Source organism: Rhea americana, unplaced genomic scaffold (genome assembly GCF_003343005.1).
Source record: "Rhea americana isolate MKP2758 unplaced genomic scaffold, rheAme1 scaffold_2, whole genome shotgun sequence".
NCBI lineage: Eukaryota > Metazoa > Chordata > Aves > Rheiformes > Rheidae > Rhea > Rhea americana.
The window spans coordinates 12,352,636-12,375,384 of record NW_028186149.1 but is presented as its reverse complement, the minus strand read 5'-3'; the positions used below and the strand labels follow the sequence as shown (position 1 = coordinate 12,375,384).

At 42.3% G+C, this 22,749-nt stretch overlaps 1 long non-coding RNA gene across 1 annotated transcript in view; it reads left to right on the top strand.

Moving 5' to 3' along the window:
- The window catches only part of LOC146596751 (uncharacterized), a 31,322-nt gene extending 14,743 nt beyond the window's left edge, over positions 1-16,579 (top strand). Inside the window, exon 2 of the long non-coding RNA XR_014895676.1 lies at positions 16,210-16,579. This is a non-coding gene — a long non-coding RNA (uncharacterized LOC146596751). The remainder of the gene's footprint in view (positions 1-16,209) is intronic.
- Positions 16,580-22,749: the final 6,170 nt, after the last annotated feature.

Below are 22,749 nucleotides of genomic sequence, written 5' to 3'. Positions count from 1 at the left end.
AGAACAGGCGAAAGAGCGGCAGCGATGCCCTTAGACCTGTCCTCGGCTGCCGGGCTGCAAAAATGCGTTGTCTGAAGTTCRGAGGTGGTCTGGAGTGCAGAAGAGCCCGGTTGTGTGCACGTGCTTTACTTCATTAGGAGACGCAGCGTCCCTCTGCGTGGGAACTGTAAACTCAGTTTCTGCAAGAGCATGGTTTGCTTTTTTTCCCTATTTCTTTGTTTGTTTGCCATCGTACACATTCTGTTAGTTAAATAGAAGTATTTAAACCAAAGGAAATACGACATAGAAGATTCAGGGTGCCATTTTATAAACAACGAGCTGGAAGTTGTCAARAAAAGGAAAAAAAAGGCAAGTCTGGCACATGTTGAATCCATTCCTTTCTGTGGAGGAAGAAAAATAACAATTTCTTTCCTATACAACTGAACTCTTTCACAATCCGCATTGCTCACAGCTGGAGTAATTGCCCTCAGCAGCAGGGATGTTAATTTGGCTGGACTCCCCGCTCCCCACCCCTCTGCCGCGCGCTCCCGCCGGCCCCGTGCCTCCCTCCCAAATGCGGCCGCTTTCGCAGAACTGCAGCCCTGAGCGCAAGGTCTTGAGTGGACTTCGCGCTCCCCGGCCAGGCGTCGCAAGCGGTGTCGCAAAGCCTGGTGAAGGCTCCTGCAACCGCAGGCGCTGCTGTCACGCGTTTATTTAAATGACCTGTAAGGCCCTGGGAGCTGGGAGCGACTTGGGCTTGGGGCACGAGGCACAGCGTCCTGCCGTGGCACGCGCTAAGAGCAGCCTCCCTCGGGGTTACCAGGGGCGGGAGGCGCGAGCGTGTGCGTTCTCGCACGGGGTTAGTTAGCTTTCCTTGCCGAGTAAGGGTGGGAAGCATCTTAAAAGCACTGCATGTTTTCCAGTTTGGGCACCACAGCCTACTCCCAATGCTGTTTTGGTTGAAGGTTGGTTACATGCCTCAGATACCTAAAATTAGTCATTAATCATTAATCATTACCGATTAGTGACTCAAGATGGTGATACAAACAGTGCAAAGTTTGGATCTCATCTTTCTGGCTCATGTTGGCTGGCAAGTTAGAGCCTTAAAATAGCAATTATCTAACGGGGAAAATCCCACAGTTCTAGACAAGTGGAYTATAAAAATAGCTGCCATCATTTGTAAGATCACCAAAGTCACTTTTGAACCCTGCTCTGGCTAAGTCTCGTGGACATATACCTGTTATCAAAAGAAGGAGCAAAAGGCTGGCAAGGGCTTCCCTTTAATCTGCTTGGCATCAGTAAGTATTTGCAGGTCAGCAGAAGTTTTATTTATAGTTGTAACCACATGAAGCAAGAAAGCCGACACTTGCCCTGTGTTTTTCCATGAAAGAGGTGAAGTAATTCAGTTTGTGAATAGATCACTGTTCACAGACCTTCTTTTTTGACTCTGATTCTCTTTATATAACAGTCTCCTGTTCCTCCTGTGGATATGTTTTTTTGCAGGGAAAGTTATTTTTGGAATTATGGTTTATAATTGATGTTAAAGCATGTAATAAGGCCTTTATACATATTCTGTGTGCTCACACTTATTTTATGTGATTGCCACCAAAATTCAGCTCATTTGCCTCAATTTTGTTTCCATCTTTTTATCTACTTTCATTATACTTCCTATTATTAAATTTTCCAAAAACATTGTTGGGCAGTGAGAATTCTCTGTTTAATTCAGATTCCAGAACTGCAATAATATCTGTTATGTTAGTGCAAAGGTATGGATGGCTTAGTAAGTTAACTGCCATGTTATGTCATCTGCTTAGGCTTTTCTTCTGAGGGTGAAAGCTAATGAGCTATTTTAGCATATTTATATACACTCAAAAAAAAAGATAATGAATATATATTTAGGACCTACTCTACTTCCCATTAAACCTAAGAAGGGAAAGAGAAATCTTTCTACTGAGTTTGTGGAAACCTATATATGGCCTTCCTACAAATAAAGAACAGCAACCCCAGTCTTAAAAATACTAATACCCTTATTGAAACAGCTGAAATTTTACCTGAATAGTGACTTCACAGYAAGATGCCAAGCAGTTATTAAAGAGGACTATCATGATTATCTTAATATTGAAATCCTTTCCAAATTGAGGAATGTAAATACAGTTGCCTCAGAAGGACACTGGAGACTTTTGCTGGGATGGTGATAGTGGTTAGGGGACTGCTTGCTTTGCATCATTTCTCTACTTAAAAAAAAAAATCTAATTTTGCTCGGGGAACACATGTAAGGTCTTCTTGTGAAGATCCTTCTTTTCTGCTGCGAACTCTGCCTACACTGCGATGATTGCCAGCATTAGACTCCTAAAGTCCTGTTTAGGCATACAGCAGGTTTGCCTTGAGATTTCAGAAGTGTTAAGCATGAAAGATTTCTTAACTCAATATGGGCTTCAGGACTTCAAAAATCTTTAAAACTCTAACTTCTACTTAAATGCCATAAGGCCTGATCCTGGAAATTAAATGTATGGAAATGAAATGCATGGAAGGCTCCTCCGTGCTCCTAACCAAAGGACTGCCTCTTTCGCACAGAGTCAATCACTTTTATTTGAAAAACTCCTCTAAGGTTACGGTATAGGTGGTTTGCCTGGAGGCTAAATAGTGCTGGGGCTTATATTGTTTTCCTTTAAGCAATTTTTTTGCTCTGGTTTTGTTTCACAATCCATGAGCTTTTTCTGAATGAGACAATCTGTTATTTTCAAAACTACAACTGGGTACTTTTTAGACTGTTGATTTTGTGCCATTTTCAGTACCCATTATGTCTTTCCTGTAACTCATTCCAAGATCTGAACAGATACTCCTGAACATGTGCTAAAGTAATTTTGCCTCCAAAGTGTATATAGATCATTACGGACTGCATCCCAGAGCAGGTGTCCGTGGATGGGGATGACCATTTTCCATCTGTTTGTTTTATTCTCTGGCTTATTTGTCACTATTAAATGATTGCTTCAATGACAGAACTCCCAAACTATGCATTACTGGATTTCTATTTCAGCTGGAAAGCAAGATGATAGCCCTCTGGAATGCACGCAGCTCGGGGGAGAGAAATACCAGCAAAGCAGGGCTTCGGCGGGTTGATACCTTTGCATGATCTTGTTTTCAAATAACCTTGTAAAGCTCAGTAACAAGCCTGCACTCACGGAGGCTCGGCCGTAACGCTGTGGAGGTCGCAGGCGGAGCGACGCAGTGGGAACAAGGGCAAAAAGAGGGAGGGCCGGGAAAGCCGCCGGCCGTTCGGAGGCCCCAGCCGGGGCCGGCGGCTCCTGGGGCTGGGGCCACGCGTGGGCGGAGGGGCTGGCGGCCGTGGCCCCCATCCACAGGCGCCAGCTCTACGCGCAGTTAGTGTGCGAGCAAGGCACGCACTCAMCTCGGCTCAACCTGTTAATATAGCCCGACTGATCAGATGAAGTTATATTACCAAGCGCTACCTCGTTCTTGGTTACTGGCACAGCAGCGTRGTGGGACACCCATTTGCAACTCCTTGGTGCATTTCTGTTTCTAGAGACCTTTGCAGGTGTATTTTTATAAACCGTAGAAATTGCAGTGTAAAGCCTGGTCTCTATTCAGCCGCCTTCCTCATGGCTCTCTCCAGTGCTCTAGGGAAGTGTGAAGTAGCGTCAACCCCAGCGTCCCAGGAGCCTGTGCATGGGGTGGCCAGGACGGTCTGGGCCCAAAGGCATACTAGATAGTGACCGCGTTTGACTGCTGTCCTGCATGCCCTTATCCAGAAAAGCAGGGAAATGAAGAAGCTGTGTATCTTGGCATGCTACATATTATAAATGAATGGCACTGGGAGAAAATTCACTCAAAAAGGTGTTTGCACAAAACACCTGGAAGTCTTTCAGGCAAAGTATTTTTGAGGTGGGGACAGGAAGGTATCAGGGAAAAAACTGAGGGYTGGAAACGTACTTCCAACTATTTTTAAAGTAAACAAATTCTTTTTGAAGTCATGGGCTTGTTGCATAAATTRTGCATTTGACAGAATAAGTGGTGGGATGTTATGGTAATTACTAATGTCCCTTGAATATTTGGTTAACCACTGCATATAATCCCACATGCAGTAGCCTTTCCAGGGAGAATTTAGATCTTCCCATCGGGCAGGATTAACTGTTAGTCTCTTGTTTCAGCAACTTTTCAATTATTTGATTCCAGCACTAGGAGTTTTCCATTTGGGAGAAAAAAAAAAAAAAAAGAGAGAGCTGTCCTTTTGACATCTGGCTTCAAAACAAATTCCATCCTGTACCTGTGCATGATGAACTGTGAGATGCCCACTTGGATGCTTGGGAGCAGGAGCAGGGAGGTCTATCAGACTCCTGAAGACTCAGGCTCTAATGCAGAAATGCATTTTACTCCTTTCTTCCTAAATTCAGTGGAACGTACATAAGRAGTATTAACATAATGTTGAACTCTGCATTTCAGGTCAGATCCTTGCAGAGGTACTAACATTTGAAAAGGGACAAGTCACTAATCCTCCCCTTCTCTGGCATTCAAAACATACCCATGTTGCCACCACCCTCTCCCAGTATTTTTGCTTCAGCCTGTTTTCTTATCCTTGCCTTCCTGCTAAGTTCTTCCTGGTAACATCTCTGTGATTTATACCCTGTCCGTGTATTGTGTGGAATCAAGGCGGAAAGGCGATCTCTCCCTAAGCTCATTTCTTCTCTGCAGGGAATGTTTCAGTCTTTGGCTGTCATTCTTGCTTTGCAAGTTAAAAAAAGTTGCCAAGCAATATGAGATTTCTGTTCCATCTAGGCACTTACCCTCGTTTGTCAGATGCTTTTGAGAAGGATGAACCCTTCCAACCCAAACGGCATCTGGACAAGTGGATATGGCTGGGGTAAAGACACCTTCCTTCCAACCTCGTCTTCATGCAGGAAATCATTCAAGCACATGCTTTAAGCGTTGTTGTCTTCAGTGGGATTTCAGCGTGAGCTTGAAGTTAAAAGCACTTAGTTGATGTCCTAAATCAGAGTGGGCTTTAGGTGTAATAATCTTCAAAGATACATCCATGCTTTCATAGGAATTTCTATTCTGGGTCAGATTGCCTAGGAACGCTGTATAAATGCTATCAGCACCTTTTCGCTTAGCTTCACAGCATGCTTTTATAAATCTTACTGGCTTCCAGTTGTTAACCATTTTCAGCTTGTTTTTTGTCTAGTTTGGCTGCTCATCTTATGCTTTGTTACTTAATACATGTCTTAGTTACCCTATACACCCTCTACATGATGGCTGGTTTGGGTGAACTTTGACCAGTCTTCTCCAGCRTTGGCTCACTTCCCTGCTGCTGACACCTCTCCCTTTTCCAGGTTTCCATTTTCACAGCAGTTTGGCTTGTGTTTACGTTCAGGCATCACAGGCACAACTCTCTGCTGCTGCTCTGATACTAGAGTACAATACAGACTTTRTAATATAATTACAATCTTTGATACCTTTTCTTTTTAAAGACATTAGCTACAAACAGAATAACACATTATAGCCACCTACTAACAGAAATCTTTATAAGCAAGTTAAAATAAGATTTTACATCGTCAGAATACATTTAGAAGCTTAGGTAAATGCCAGCCATAAACCTCTGTGCTCTTCTGAATAAAATAAGCCTAGGTTGAGTTTTGAAAAATGTCTTTAAATACAAATTAACTACATATTTAACTATGGAGAGATCTTTTTATAACCTGCAGAGGTTACGAGAGGAAAATTTAGCAAGCTTTCAGATGTAGAAACCATGACAATAGCTCTGTGTCTTTTCAGATGTAGAAACAGCATAGCTATGTGGTGCAAGGCATGTTAATACTTAGAACGATGCACTAGGAATCCAATAACACAAATATTTTCAAATGTGTATCATTTCTTGTTTCATTTTCCATCTTTACACATTTACATGAAGTCTTTCAGCTTTGCTTTTTAGGTGAGTCCAAGAGTCAATCAGCTAAAGTGATATATATTACTAATCACACACTATAGAATAAACTGGGCATAGGAATACTATAATTTCTCATCAGTGTGTGAAGCATTTATCAAATACTAGAAACAAATGCAACCAGATCTATTCCTTTTCATACTATCTGGAAATAGAAATGGCCTTCCCACTGATAAATTGGCAGTGCCCAGGAATTCACTAGGTGCTTTAAGAAAAACAGCACAAAGTTCTCAACCAGAGATCTTAAAAAATCCSATTTTAAGCAAGGCTAAAAGCTGAGTGTTTCAACAGAAATGGGGGCTGACAGCAAAGGGCAGAGCCCTGGAGAGGAGTTTTGGGGTTGCTGACTTGCTCGAGTTGGGGGTTGTGGTGACTGCTGTACGAACAGGGAAGCTGGAGGAAGTAATTTTTTTCCTCTCGTTAAACTTCCCATGTGTGAAGGGTCCTGTCCCACCAGCTGTGCCTGCCCCCCTGCCCAGCTTTTTTGGCAGCCCTGGATATAAACACGTGGGAGACAGGGCAGTTGCATCTCAAGGTGGCATMACTCCTGGGGAGGCCATCACCAACAGCTGGGTGTTACTGTGTTTGCACTGTGATCAATCTGGCGAGTGTGAGTGTAAAGAGGGATTTAAAAGAAAAGGCAAAATATTCCCATGTGGAGAGGCAGGAGAGATGAAATAGCAGAAGAAGGGAGGGAAAACATCATTCTTGGAGTGCWTTAAAGGAGCATTGGGGATGTGCCTGTAAGAAATGGTGCTAGAGCTTGCTGAGACCAGGGCTGGAATTTCAAAGGAGGAGCGAGGGGCAGAGCTGCCGCTGGAAAATATGTCTGTCCCGAAGCCAGGTGCTCCTGGGCAGTTCACACGAGCTGGGGGCTTGCTCTGAGCACCCTGAACTTGAAGAACGGTGAGAGACTCCGGTTTTAGGCTGATGAGCTGAGGGATCATTGCACTGGGTGACTTCAAATGCAACATTTGAAGCAGGTTGTTGGGGGTGACCCATGGGATGTTGTTGGTGCCGTCATGTGGAGATGGCCAGGTCAAGCCAAACTCTTCGACTGAGTTGTAGAGAAAGAAATGTCAGAAACTAGACATGTTTTGGGAGGAGAGAAGGGATAAGGGATGGAGGAGTCAAAGGTTTTCCCAACTTTCAGTACTCCTGTGAAAGGAAAGGTGATGGGACTGCTGACCTTTACAGGGAAGGAAGAAGGGATTTAGGAGGAAAATGAGTTTTCAGCCTTTCCTGCTGCTGACTGCTCGATAACACTAGGTTTGCCAGTGCACTTTATTCTCACAGTCTCAGTGGGAAAATGTCCAGACCACAGAAATCTCCATAATAATTGTCGCTAATCTACCTCCTTACTGGTCCTTACAGCAGAAGGCCAGGGACATTATTTAGGGATACTGGCAGCTAGTGGTCCCAGGGGCGACTGCTGCAGCACCTGATCCGTGGACACAGGTGGTGTGACAGAGGAGAAGACTGTTGTCTTCCCCTACCTCTAACGTAAGCTTTCTGTAGTGGACTTTGTTTTCTAGCTGTCAATCTAGAACCTTTTGTCAGCTCCTAACCCAGTCATAAATTTTAAGAATATGTTATTGCTTTCATAAAGCAGCTCTCCTGTGCAGCTCTTTCTAAGGATTTCCTACTTATTTTCCATAAAAAATACAAATTTGCAATAAATGTTGGGGCTTGGGCACATTTGTAGGGGACTTGGTCTTACCTAAACAGATGAATGCAAAACCCATCTTTGAAGGTGCTATATCTCCTTGAATATACCTCCGTTTTATTTAATGAGGAAATCACATACATACTCAGAACATCACGCTCATATGTTTTTTTTGTCAGAGAGTGTGCTGAATACCTGGATGCTCAAAAGTTATGATTACTCTGCATTAAAAAAATGCCACAATTTCTAAGCATTTCTTGATCCTGGGCTGGCTGAAGTAAGCTCATTTRCATTTAAATACCTTTAAGCCCCTGAAAGAGTTTGAATTTTTCATTATGCTCTGCAGATAGCTTTTGCTTTTTTCTATGTCTCAAATTTTATTCTTCTGTTTACAACTGGTTGTTGTAGTTTTACTCCAGGACTTCTCATTCATGAGTTGATCCTTTGCATTGGGTGCATTAGATATTTCTTCTTCTTTCCTAAGCTGGTCTTCTGTTTCAGAAGTCTACATTTTCTCATTTCTCATATTGGGCTGTGTCAGACTTTCCACTGAACTCCTTCCCCAGCCATAGTTTGTAAAAAGCATCCCAGCCATTCCTACACCTTTCCCAGACTTTTCACCTCCACCACTTTTTCGTGTTTGGGTACTGCACGTTGTACGTTGCAGAGTAGCATTTTATGGGTGGAGTGTTTATCATGGTGGTTCATTTGTGATCATTAAAATTGACATTTGCCAGGATGATTCTGTGCGACAGGTTTTTCATTATGAAAAGAAGTGACCTCTGAGTCCAAAGGCCCTGCTTATGAGTGACCCAGCCGGCTCACAGTGAGGCTGAAGATTACAGTACGCAAACAAAAGCTGAAACACGCTTCTCCCATGTAACTTTGTGCGAAAATGGTATTTGCCTGTGGCGTGCACAGAGGCAGCCTTTCCTTTGTGCGCAAGAGGAAAATGGGGCAGGCTACAATAAAAGGCATTGTTGGCCCCAGCATGCCAAGAACGATGATCCAAGCACCAAAATAATAGAAAAGTGTCAGGAGGGAATTTATGTCAGGGTAGCTTCAGGCTTACTCGGGTTGTGATTCAAGCYTCTCATTCTTCTTAAATTCTTTCCAGGCCAAAATGAATTAAATAGTTGCTAATCTTCAATCGTGCCCTGGTGCAGTGGGATCAGTGTTTGAGGCTGGCCGTGCCGTGCGGCATTTTCAGGCTCCGATTCCTTAATGGCAGTAAACCCCAGGGAATCGCAGCATTTGTACTTTCGTGCTATGATTATGATCTCTCTCTTCAAATTCCACTCTCCACAGGACAGTCCTCCTTGGTTTTTTGCCCTGCAGACTATCTTTCATGATAGTCGGCAAGTATGACTAAGTATGCACCTGACAGGTATGTAATGGGTTATAAGCTGCCATTTTTATGGAGCTGGTTTCCAGACCAGAATAGTGCCTTACAGCTATGCTTACAAATCATTGCAAATAGGAGAAGAAAATTGGTCTTGCTGTGACATACCTAGACAGATAGTGGCAACTGTAGATTAAAAAAAAAAATAATATTTTTTTTCTCTTGCTAGTCATACTGGGATATTGTCCAGTTAAATTCATGATAACAAAAACAATAACCACCACAACAGTAATATCAACAGCAAAAGGACTTTTCATAAAACATTCCTACACAGATAAGTATTATTGATTTTTCTTCTAAAATTCCTCTATTTTTTAAAATAGTCTTTAAAAAGGTTCACAATGTATCTTTTTTCTCCTTTTCTTCCCTTGTCCCTAGTGAAAATGCCTAGAATCTAATGCCAAACAAGAATTCATGGCAGCAGCTAATTGTAAAAACTGTAATTTATAGTCCTATTGCCTCATCAAATTTAATTACAAATCATGTTTCAGGTGCTGCAAATTGCACAGCACTTCACCAGTGTGGGAGATGGCCCATTGCCCCTGGTGACAGATGATCCCAAACCTAGAACTGACTGGCAGCTTGTATAAAACAGCCAGGCATCCCTTCTGCACCCAGCTGATGAAGGACAGATGGTCTTTTTCTCCTTCAAGGAGAACGCTGATCAGGCTTTATTTGAAATAGTTTATGTGCRTATGGATTATTTGTATTAAAAGAGAATGAGTATAGTATTTTATTTGTGAACATCCAGATGAAGTGAAATTTTTAACTAGTATTTCTTGCATGTGAAATAGTATGAGCTTTTCAATCATCTTTTTCTTTTTTTTCTCCTCTGATGATGGGTATCCCTTTCATTAGCTCTAAGGCAGCCTTATGCTTTTCTGGCAGTGTGAATTCATTTCTACCTGCCTCTAAGGCCTCTCTGTCCTTCCAAACTGGTGTAGCAGAGGCTGCAGGTAAATGAGAAGCAAAGTACTGTTAAAAGGACAGAAAAAGCATARCATAACTAATACTCTTTAATGTTCTCTGTAACCTGCCTCCTCCTCAGAAGTTCACACATAAATTGGAAAGTTATGAATGGCTCAAGGGGAAGGACTGATACCCTTTTAGCCTGTCTTCTCTCCCTTGATGTACCCCATAGCTTACTTGTTCTTTGTTGAATATAGTTGAACTCTAGTTCAGCTAATCTTGTGGCTTAATTAAAATAAATCTAACCATTTTGTGCAAACGCAAGGTGGTTTATAGAGCGTAATGTCTCGGGCATTGTGGTCTTGAGCTGTCAGGCTAAGTGGGATGGTATTTTACTTCTCTCTTCTCAGAGCTAACCCCTGGCTCTCAGCTCCATGAGTACTTAATGGGTGTTCCCACTTTAATTCATAATAAAGTGATAATCATGATGATAAAATAAGAGTTCTGAGCTTTTAATGGCTTTTCTCTTCACTAATTGCATTAGATTCAGACCTGAATTATTGAAGGCTTCTGAAAAAACACATATTTTGGTCAAGGACAATTAGGAGGTGTTCCTGGAAACTCTTTGCACTGTTCGGGTTCTGCTGTCCATTAGTTCTTATTACTTACACAGCACCAAAGATGTGCCAGGAATATTAAAGAGAGTGTAAAGATCTGTAAGAAATGTTTTGCTACATTGTTCCTTACAAGAAAAGGGAAAAATTGCCCTTTCTCATTAGAATCCCGACCTGCCTCAGCTCGCTCAGGGCGTATGAACAACGCAGTGAAAACGCACATAAAACACAGGACCTTGTTTGGTGTTTGAGAGAATCACACGGGTCCCTGGGGGTCGAAATGAAGCCGGTCTGCGTTCCCGTTGCATGCACGGGGAAAGCCGTGCCCTCCTGCGAGGCTGGTCGCGGCTGGGGGAGGCGAGGGCTCACGAGGTGGCAGCGGTGGCCGGTGGCGCCTCGCTGTGACACCAGCGCCCACCTCGCTCCCGGCCCTGCCGCGGATGCTCTGCCGCAGGCGCTGCTTGGCTGGGCCTTGAGTCCCGAGCCCGACCGTGGCGACGGCGAGAGCGCYGGGCGGCACGTGCAGGAGCTGGGACAGGACAGCTCCTAATGGGACCTGCCCTGGGCTGCGAGGTCCTGCAGGAGCTGGAGAGCAAGGGGGTGAGGTGGAAGAGGGGACATCTGGCCGGGAGGAACTTGTGCAAATCCCGTGAGTGGCCAGCAGCTGCCGCGTGGCGCAAGGGCTCGTGCGTCCTGCCCAGTATCCTCTGGAGATCCTCTAGGAGACCCATCTGCTGCTGGAGCCAGGTGCAATTAACAGTGTCAAGCTTTTTGGTAAAAAAAAAAAAAAAAAAAAAGTCAGAGCTAGCAACAGCATCAGGCCTGGCTCAATGAGCTTAATGAATGTGGCTCAAGGGATGTTTCAGGTACAAGGAGAAATGTGGGATTTCTTGTGTATGTTTAATTAGGGCACTTGGCAGCCTGGTAAACTTTAATTGCCATCCAGTGCTGCCAATCTTGCCAAGGAGTGAAGAGGGCTATTGATTTCCATCTCGGCTCAGGACTCGCTTCTGAGAGCTCATCAACCTGACAGGTGCTTCGTTCCCTGTGTCTGCTTTGTGCGAGCTAAAGTTGCTTTCACCTGCAGACGTTGGGTGGGGGGTCAGTGGAGAGAGTGYGCAGAACTGTAAAGAGTCAGTTATGAACCTGTCTCGCTTACCACCCTGTCAGGGCGCAATGTGCTGCCAGTTTTGGAGAACCTCCACAGCTCTAGGTCCTTACATAAAAATTCTTTTACAAACCTCATTGCGATAGTGAACAGTTGCCTCCCAAAAATAAAACAGGCATACAAAGATCCTTCTCCCTTTAGTCAACAGGAGCAAGGCAGTGTTTATTTTATATGCTGCATGTTGGTTTATAGTGTGATGTTATTGAGCAGAGGACTAGAAGTCCACTAGAGGTGGATTTTGCATTTCACTTTGAAGACCCCAATGTCCATAACTTACATTTTCTCTTTTGGGGACGGCTTCCAAATTTCATGGGCTAGATGCCAGAAAAGCTGTCTCTTGCACACACACATTTCTGGCTGGTAGCTGACAGTTTCGTTGTTGCGGGGGAATGAAGCTGRTTGAAACAGAGACACAATGAGAAAACTCTCACACAGACACAAAGTGTAGAAATTTAATTAGAAAAAAAAATTAAAGGGCATTTTGGGAGAAGAGGTTGAAGAGGGAGAAGGAGATAGCATTGCCTTTGCAAAACTAGCAAAAATACAGTCTTGCAGGGGTTACAGTTTAATAGGCAAATATCATTATGCACAAACAGGTTTCTAGACAACTGATCTAACACTGTACATACAATGGAGATTGGTGTGCCTATGCAGGGTAGATGTGTGTGTGGTTTACTGAAATTAAAGAATAAAGGTTAGAGTAATGATTTCTCTTCCACTGAGGAATGGATAATTAGTAAAATGTAYGTACTTTTTATTCAGCAGATACAACTTCTAAATATAGGGACTTGCATCATTTGGTGCCCCAGGGACACTGCAGACTATTATATCATGCACACCACCACAAAAAATTATCATGATCAATCAAAAATAGCTAGCTATACCCCATTCTATGAAAATTGTTTGTATGTTAAATGGCAAGAAACATAAATGTATATGGGTCTGGTTTGCTTTCTGCACATGCTTTGAACTGCAGTGACTTTGCTGGAATGACCCTGCCCTTGCAGCAGTGACAGGGTGGAATCTGCCCCCAGGTATCTGATTATCGAGGAAAAGTGGTAAAGTTAAATGGTAGCTTATAAATCAAAATGAAAACAGTATTTGTCTAATGTCAAAACAGTAATATTGTCTAATAACATTGTAAACCATTTCCATTGCAGCTCTATGTATTARAAGTGACTTTTTCTGACTCATTAGGAAAGGAACACCTAACACAGAACACTATGATGATTGGCTAGYAATGTCTTAGTTTTCTTTGTTTGTCTGTGTTTAAGAAAGCTTTAATCTGATGCAGTAGAGAAAAATAATATTTCCAAATGCAAAGTGGTCCTCTTGGAAACAGTAATTTATTTCCTTATTACTTTAACAACTAATTCCATTAAAATAGCTGATAGTGCTGATAGTGGAAGCAAACCTTATACCTGGATAAGACAGTGGAGATGAAAAAGGTAAGTTTTAGATCCCTACTTGCCAACTTTAAAATGGGRAAATGATGCATTTTCTGTTGGTTGGTAAAATCTTGACTTTCATCTCACGCTATTAGAGTATTTTTAAATCATGATGTCACTGTTGCCTTACTTTCATGTATATGTATCTCTTTATAATCAAGAGATGACAATATACACAGCAAAAGTAATCTGGGACCTCTGACAGCTGTTAAAATACAACAGCTATTGATATATCTGCTTTGTTAATCAGTGTTGGGTTATAGCCTCATTTTGTACCCAGAGCAGCTCTGCTGTTTGTAACAAAATACTTCCCACATGACACTGTCTTGTCATCTTCACTGTTTCTAGTGAGATTTTAAGAAGTGACTCATATTTTGGTGTGTCCTACTTAGGATACCTCAGATGTCACTTTTTCCAAGGCATTTTGCCAAGCCTTTGACCTTCAGACTGCTTTCAGGTGTTGAAAGAGAAGTACCCAGAACTGGAAATGCCTGCAATCTTTAGCTGTCTTCTTTAAAAATATGTCTTTATCTTCTTTCTTTCATGAAAAATAAATAAAAGAGGGCTTTTACCTCTGCTATTAAAAAAGTTGTTTCAAGTCACTTTCTAATTGAAAGAAATGAATAAGTCTGAAGTTCCATTCCTGCATTAACGCRTTGTTAAACTGAGCAGATAATTATACTTTAGGTTTATATATCCTGTAATACTACTACCATAATCATTAAATAATTATATTTAATTTAGTTACACAATGAAATTTCTTCCATTCCCACTTACTGTGCTCATTAGCATATGGTATTTATTCTCTGATCCTGAAGGAACTAAGAATATGAGCACTCTGAAGTACTAGGTTATAAGTGTCATAGCAGAAAGGAGCACAACTGGCAAAATGCATGAAGTATATTTTTTTGTTACTGCTTTCAGATGAGTCAATATGAGGGCTATCTACTTTCTGTGCTGATTTTGTCTTTGTGGCTATGTTGTTAAAGGCATGACTGGTTCTCTCCTCTTGAGCTCCCAAACACATTTCAAACACAGCTGAACTCAAGGAGTCAACAAAGCTACTGGCAAGCATATTCTGTATGTGAACTGATTTCTTCTAATAGCTTAAGAAAGACAACACTCATTCAACATTCATTCCTTTCAAATAATGTGACTGGCAATGCTTGCATCTCATATGTCTACCTAAAATTAAAGCAGCTGGAGTTCCATAAAATATTAAATTACCACCAAATGTAGAAAGGTAGAGATTTTGAAATATCAACACATCAGACAGCAATGTGAGCAACAGTACAGAAATTTTGCAGTGTATAGCTCAAAAATTGGAATGCTTCCCATGAAAYTGATGTATAAGTTTTTTGTATTACAAAGTTTTCATATTCAGCAATTAAAGGTCATAAGAAGTCCTCAGAATTTGGGGGAAAAGATTTGTAATAATCAGTTTCAAGACCTCACCAGGAAAGGAAAATGAGATTTTTCACTGGTGTAATTTAGCTTAGTTCCCTGGAGTTGAATACAGACAGGTGATTACATAGAACTAAATGCGAGGAAATTATTTTTGGGTGAAATCAAGTGAAAGGATAGGAGATTTGTACTATAAATAAAAAATAGTGTTTTTTTAACAGTAGTAATTCAGTTTGATCTAGCTTTTGCCCTTTATGTTTGGAATATTTGGTCTGAGTTGGCCTTTGTGCCAATCTGTGGGAGAATTCAGATAAACCCGGTGAAATCTGAGAACGAGGTTAACAGTAACCTTGTAAAGTTACTGTTGAAGTTACAAGGGGAAGAGCAGAGATCAGCCATGGATGGAGCACCCCCATGCACCCAAACAGGGCAAGAACCAACAGGCTGAGTAAAAGCCTGACTCAACAGGACTTGAAGGCTAACATGGGTACCAGGTTCACACTCTCTGCAAATATGCGAACAGTATATTGGGCTGCATTAGGAGGATCATGGCCAGCAAACTGAGAGAAGTTATTATTTCCCTGTACTTTGTACTGGTGAGGCCATATCTGGAATATTGTATCCACTTTGGGGCTCTCAGGTCAAGAGGGATATTGAGATACTGGAGATTGTCCAGCAGAGGATTACYGAAGTCATTAGAGGTCTATGGCGCCTGACCTACAAGGAGAGATTGGGGTAGTTAGACTTGTTTAACCTGGAAAAGAGAAGACTCAGGCTAATATCAACCTGTGACTACTTGAAGGGCACTGACATACACAGTGGAGACAAATTCATCTCAATAGATGCAGATGATAAAACAAGTGGCTGTGGTCAGAAGCCATGCCTTGAGAAGTTCAAGCTGGACATTAGGAAAAACTTTTTTGTTACAATGTTGCAGCACCGAACAAGATCACCCAGAAGGGTGGTGGAAATGCTATCCTTAGACATTCTCAGGAATCAGCTAGACCAGCTAGCATTGGTGATAGTCCTGCTTTGAGTGGGAGGCTGGACTAGAGATCTCCAGAGGTCTCTTCCAACCAACATTTTGTGATTTCTTACATGGACAAATAATTGAACAAATGAGAATAAACAAGATTAGGAATAAATGTTATTTTCTCAGTAGACAGGACTGACTGACTGACTCCYGAGGGTTTTCTGTTGGATTTTGTGCTCTTCAGCACATTCATAAATGATCTGAAGAAAGAAGGTGAATAGTCAGATGAGAAAGCTGCTGATACTACTAAGTTACTCAACAGTATTCTAATTATAAATTCTTAGTACAACACTCCTTGCAGGACAATAAAAGAGCAGAAAACATGTACATGCATAGGGAAATGTGATCCTAATATTGCATACACAGCAATGGGCTCTGATCTACTGAGATTCAGAGAGCAGATCTTGAAGTTCCACAAGTGCTTCAGCTCACCATTCCCTCAAGACCAAAAGCTAAGTGCTATCAAAGGCGCCTCATCTGCTGTCGGTCCATCAGTCTATCTGACGAAGGCAGTGCACTCCGCTGCAGCATGCAGTTTCATTACCTGTCAGTGAAATTGTCAGCAATAGAAGTTCTGTCCCTTCTTGAGCTGCACCTTAACTGCTCCAATTCTCCATTCTTTTTCAGCTGGTGAGTTAGAGGTATCCAGAAACCTCTTGATTAAATGACAAGGAACAGCACAAGCTAAAAAGGACCGAGCTCATCACCTGGTGTCTCTGCAAGTCTTCTAGCTGGTGTTGTTCCCCTGGCTACGGCTAGCTTCTTGTGGAAGCATCCACATGTTGTTCCCATATGGAGGGGCGAAGATCTACTGAACTTCTTCCTTTGAAGAAGAAAAGATCTTTTCATGTCTGTTTTGTGACAGGTTACAGCAATAGTTATTGCCATGAGCCTCAACACATTCATACTGAGGCTAATCTGCGTATTTTTTCATGTTATACAGCCTCTTTATTCTGACAGTTAGAACAGCATATTAATAAACTCAGTAAAAAGYGTATTGGAAATCTTTGACTTTCTTACTTTAACTTATGATATATTAATCTGTTTGTCTCCAACGCTAATCTTAGTGCCAAGATAGCTGGCAAAAGAACTGCTTGTCATTTGCAAGTACACAAGGGAAATCACAAAGTTGACGGTTTGTGTGTGTATATATATATACATATATATGTATATACACATATACCTCCATAATCTTTTTCTTGAGGATACAACACTAATTCCACTTAATCATTTTCATGTAAATATACTGTTTCATATATACATTTGCAGATTGTTGACCAAGTCAGCACCAAAAATGTACCAAGCGTTTACAAACCAAGGCAAAAGATGAGCGATAGGAAAGGCTGAGGATACTTTCTCAGGCAGCCAGCTCCTGGAAGGAACAGGAAATACAAACTTAAAAAAAAGCAAAAAGAATGCTACAGCCAACTGTCACTGCATCTTACTTGAGCTTGCAAGGCTCTTCAGGCAATAAAACCRAAGGACAGCCTGCCACACCTGCAGGGGTGCTGCCAACAGGTCAGCTGGCTCAGCAGAAAAGGGAAATGTATAATTGTATATGTAATAAACGTATATGAATAAACAACTCAAATCGCTTTGCAAAGGTCTTGGATCCTTTAGAAAATATTAACCTATATCAGTCAGCATTTTAAAGCTTTTTTTTCCTTTTTTTTAGGGAGTAGATTAAATTTATTTTTTCAGTGATAGACTGAAGGAAAGAAAAACCAATGTGTGCATGATTCCAGTCATGTTATGCAGCCCTGTATCAGGAGCCATGGCTTCCCCAAGACTTTATCCTTCTCTTCCTTCTGGCAGCCCTTTGCCCTGCCCTTTCCCTGATCTCCTGGGGCAGCCCAGGATGGACCCGTGCAGTACTGGTGTCCCTGTACCAAGTCGTATTAGCCTTCGTGAGGCCMATGGAACAATACTGCAGGAGCTGATCTTGTCTTGCCAAGCTAATAAAACAGCATACTTTACTAAAAATGCTGTCAAATACTAGGAAAAAGTCTTACAGTCTAATTTTCCCAGGGCAGCCACCACAAGAACAAATTGCAAAGCACTTATCCTAGCCTGGTCTCCCGTCTCTTCTCTCTCTCCCATTTGGCCTGGTATTGCTAGTGTATTTCTGGGAAATGCATCCATCAGTGAAACAAATGCTGTCTTCCCATTCTTTTCTGTAAGAAAGATGTCAAAAGTTGTTATTTAGTATAAATTTCCACATAGCGCTATTCTCACTTTTACCTTTTAGTCCTGGTCATGTGCACCTGTGGTACCTAACCCATGTTTTTCTTTAATTCAGCAAGAGACTTCTCCCCTGCAAAGAAAGAAGGGCAGAAGAGTATGTGAGGCATGGTGAAGGTGAGGCGATAGGAGCACGCAATRTAAATAATCAAAATTCTGCCTCTGCCTCCCAAATGATCTGTTTGTTCAACCAAGTAAATCTAAAAGTTGATCCTGGCTGTGCTGGTGCAACCTATTGTAACAAAGCACGTGGGAAGACCACAAATGCTAAGAATGCCCTGCGCATCTGAGTTTCGTCCGTGCTCCTCGGGGCCGTGTGTCATGGCAACAATGCGGCCAAAGTTGACTTTTAAAGAATCGTGCTTTGACAGCAGTCTCCCCACCACTGCTTAGCTGCCAGTTGATGGAAATTCCTGTTTCGCCRGAGTATGCAAAATGCCAGCTGAGAAAATGCCCAGTGCATTATCCCATAGCAGACAAAACAAATATTGTGTTTCTCATGAACCAGCTATGTACAGAATTAAGCTGGCCCTAGTAAGACTCTGTGAGATAGCTCAAGTTCAGCTCAGGCAAGGGAGAATGCTGCTCCCCAAAAGAATTTCTCCACACAATGGCAGATACATGGGTGATTTATGCCATCTAGAAGAGGTTGGTCTCTCTTTCCATGAGTGAGCTGTTCCATAGAGAACATGTGAAGAAATAAATCTGTTAAGCATTTTCAAAAAGTAAAAATGCTGGGGAGCTTGTCGGTACAGTGGGTAAAGTCGACTGAGGTGACTTGTTGCTTTGCTGAGGTCAAAGTCTTTAGCTCCTCTAAACGTTACCTACATGACTCTCAACCATTAATTATTTAGTAAGGATACTGCTTAACTGAATCCCTGTGTTGTTTTATGTTCTAGTACTAGAGCAGAAATTGAAAACTTACTTATGTAAACTACCTGGGTGAAACAGCACCACTTGGACAAATTAACTCCTTTGAGTCACTTTTCATGTATCTAAAGCATGAGTAAAATAATATTTTCTCTTCTGTGTGTGTGTGTGTAAGACCTGGGCCTGTATCTTAACAAACAGAATTACCCACTGACCCAAGTGGGACCCTTTCCAGCAGAAGGCATGTTTGTAAAGCCGTCTGATTACTTGAAACTCTGAAGAAGTGTTTGCATCTATTAATAGTGGATGTGGCTGTGAAATAGTTGTGTAGTCTTCTACTGAGATGAAGAAATCACTTAAATTTGTATTCCCTTTAAAAAGCAAAACTTGAAAATATTACCCAGCATCTCACTATCTTCCTGGTATAGATTCAGACCAGCCTAATGAGAAGAGTTGCTGACTGAAGGGCTATGTTGCCTTGTGTCCTGGTTTCTCATGTCTTAGTACTGTGAGAGATGCGCATGAAGGCTTTAGAGATGAAGGTGTTGTTCCCGTATCTGTAAGTGACGGAAAGGATGTTCAAACAGAGCAGCCCTGCGGCATGGCAGAGCAATCAGCCCCCTTGGTACACTTTTGTAGTCAGCAGGGACCCAAATTCGAGTTTGTCACTGCCGCACAAACTGTTGGACAGCAGTAACCAGCTGTGACCTTCATTCACTTAGTGTTTTWCACAAACGTTGCACATGTGCCACACCTTAGGACACTTCAGAATTGTTGTTATCTAGTTGTTTTCACTAAAATTGCCAATCATTTTCAATGTGAGAGCAATACAGCTGGGCTGGAAGGGACCTCTTCCCCAGCTCAGGCTATCTGCTCCTGAGATGTAGTTCTTTAACCTCGTCTTAAAAACATTCTGTACAGAGGCTGCATGTTCCTCCCAGCCAATCTTTTCCAGTGCTTCTTGTTGTTAGAAAGTTTTCTGTACTTYTCCTTGCAGCAGTTTGAGTCTATTACCAGTCTGGTACCTCATGGATATGKAGAAGAGATTTTTCCCTTCATCTTTGTAGTAGCTTTTTTTGCAAACTGTYCTTAAGTTATGGCTGTAAAAAATCTTATCAATATGCTGCTGGCAATGYTGTCAAATGGAAGAAATTTTGCTCTGATTACTGATGAATTTTCTGTCAGAACTTTTAAACCATATCTTCTTTTTCAATATATATTGCTTTCTGGTGAAAGTGAATATGCTATTCACATGTGCTTCCTCAAGTACAATTTGCAAAGCAATTTTCTTTTCACTGTCTCTGTCAGCAGATGACTCTGTGAAGTGTCAGTCACAAAAGAAAATGGATTTGCATCCTTTTCTGTATTTTCTGTATGATGGATTTCCCCCTTTCTACATACAGCTTTCTCTGATATTGTTTAAGTGGCCTGCATTACATCTTCCATTACAAGAATTTTTGTCCAACATTTTGTATGAATTCCATAGTGACACAGCTTTTTTCTTGCCAGCAGATAGTATCTTTGCTCTTTCCCASTAGCCACTCCACCAGGGCAAAATTACTAGGAAAATACTAGATATACAGCAAGGCAAACAAGAAATAGTATATAGCTGATTGTAGCTGACCCATTTTGTATTACTGCCTATGATGAATTTTAACATCATTCCCAGAAGACTGKGTGAACACATTCTATTATGCAATGTTAATTTGTGAGTAAACTAATATTTTGTTCAGTTTATTATAACYATGCACAATTCTGCTCCAGCTGCATCTGTTCATAGATTGTTAGCGATGCATTTCTTTTGAACATAAATAATTGAACAATTACTATCAGCAAACAGTTCTTCATTTGTATTTAAACTACATGGTTTTGCACATTTAAGGAACTACAGATAWTTTTTTTTTTACTGTACAGTTGTTATTTCTGTAACTATGTCTAAATAGATAACATTTTTATTTCCAAAAAGCATTCTATTCTTCACCTACCTGTTCCTAAAGATAAACTTCTTTCTCTATTCTTGTCTCCCATAATAGGAAAAGGCATTTAGAAGATGTTAGAAATGATGTTTAGCCAGCTCACAGAGTGCAGCCATAGGGTGTCTGAGGTCATCCTGCGTTGGTGATACCTCTGGGACGAACCTCGCTGTTCTATCGTAGACTATGTGCACATGATGACTGCATGGTGTCACTTAATAGCTCATATTGCTGTAATCTTAGTGAGATTTTAAAATTATCGTAGCTTATACCTTCACGAGGTATTTATGAATGTCAAAAAATCTGTATTGATTAGAATTTTCCATTCAGCGGCTGTGAGAACAACTATTTGCAGGACTTCAGCACATAGGAACCCTGGCAATTTTCTTGTTACATATGGATAGCAACATTTTTTCATCTGGCTAAAAGTCATGCTAACAAATTACGAACCCAAAAGTGTGTCACTGAACAAATCCCAAACCTGTAAAGGGCAAAATTGTTCTTYAATGACCACGGGATGATCACACAAATCATTACACTCAGCAAGCTTTAATATCGTGTAACAGAAATGATAGAATACCATTTCTAGAGGTTTTCTCAGAAATTGGATACSTCCTAAATGATAACAACTCAATTACCCACCCATTGTTTAAGGAGAATAATATTTGCACGTTGTTAGTGAATCACAGTTACTCAAATCATAGCACCTATGCACATTTTATCTGTAAAGGCTGCCTTTACAGGGTGTTTGGAGAATGTGTGAAAAATGCAGAYGATGCAGTCAGCTGCTACTCTGAAAACACACTTGGATATTTACTTCATGGTATTATTCATTAGTCTTTTTCCAAAACCACAGAAGCGTGACTGCTTCCACGACAGCCCAGCCAAAGCCACTGGGGTTCGTCCGAGCCCTGAAGGAGGCACGTGCAGACGGAGACCTCCTCAGCTTGCCCGTACAGTCGGAGGGATGCGGAAAGACAGTCTTGCTGGTGAAGGGAGAGCTGGGAGGAAAGCAGTACGCCCACCTCTGCGGCCGGCAGGGCCGGGGCTGCCCCCCGGAGCTGCTCCCGCAAAGCCAGGCCTGGGGCAGCACGTCCTTCACCTTCCCTCCGGGAGCCAGCCTGGATGAGGGCTTGTCCCAAGGCAGGAGTAAACCTAGGGAAAATTAAACGGGGAGGAGGAAGGGGTGGGTTTTGTTCAACGGAAAAGATGAGAAATCTTGTTCTTCCTGAGGGATAGGTGGGGGAAAACACTGGTCCTCCTATTGCCCCTCAGAGATCGGARCTTTGGTGGCTTAAAGGAGTGGTTGGTGGAGAAGCTCACAAGGATGGGCATGTAAAAAGCAAGAGTGACTTGGAAGTCTCTGTTTTATTTCCATTGGATTTGCATTTGGCACTGTCTTCCCTTGCTGGAGAACTCTTTGTTCAGCTTTGTGCGTAAATCGTCCGGCCACCTGCCCCGGCCCCAGGGGGCCGGCTGGTGGCTGTGGAGGAGCAGAGGTGGAGAGCACCCTGCGTGGAGCCAGAGGTGAGCAGCTTTCCAATCTGCTCTCCGCATTCAAATGGATGCAGAACCAGATGCAAGGAGATGCAGTTGCAGATGCAGTTCAACGTAAGGATGTGTTTACCATGGAGGCAGTAAATTAGAACTTGGAGATGCTGTTAGAGAAATGACCTTATATCCACAGAGCTCCCAGAATTAGTTGAAGCCGATGGCAACTTCACCCCTGACTTAAGATAAAAAGTCATTTTGGAGCTCACGCTGATAACAAGGAGTAGAGCCCACCACCGCCAAAGTAGCCRCGAGCAAGGGCAGAGCTGGAGCTCACTCCTCCCCGCGCGGCCACGCTCCTGCCCTTGCCCAACGCTGGTTAGGCAACGCTCACCCTCCAGAAAAGAGATGTACGAATCCCGGCGCCGGCTCTCCGGCCACTGCGGGAGAGTCAAGCGCAACCTCGCTTTCTCGAGTGTTGCCTTTTGGTACGAAGCGGGATCTGCTTCCTGTTTGGAAGCCGATGGGCTGCGGCAGGCAGCGGTGCGGTGCCGTGCGGTGCCGTGCGGTGCGGTACACCTCGCCGGGCCCC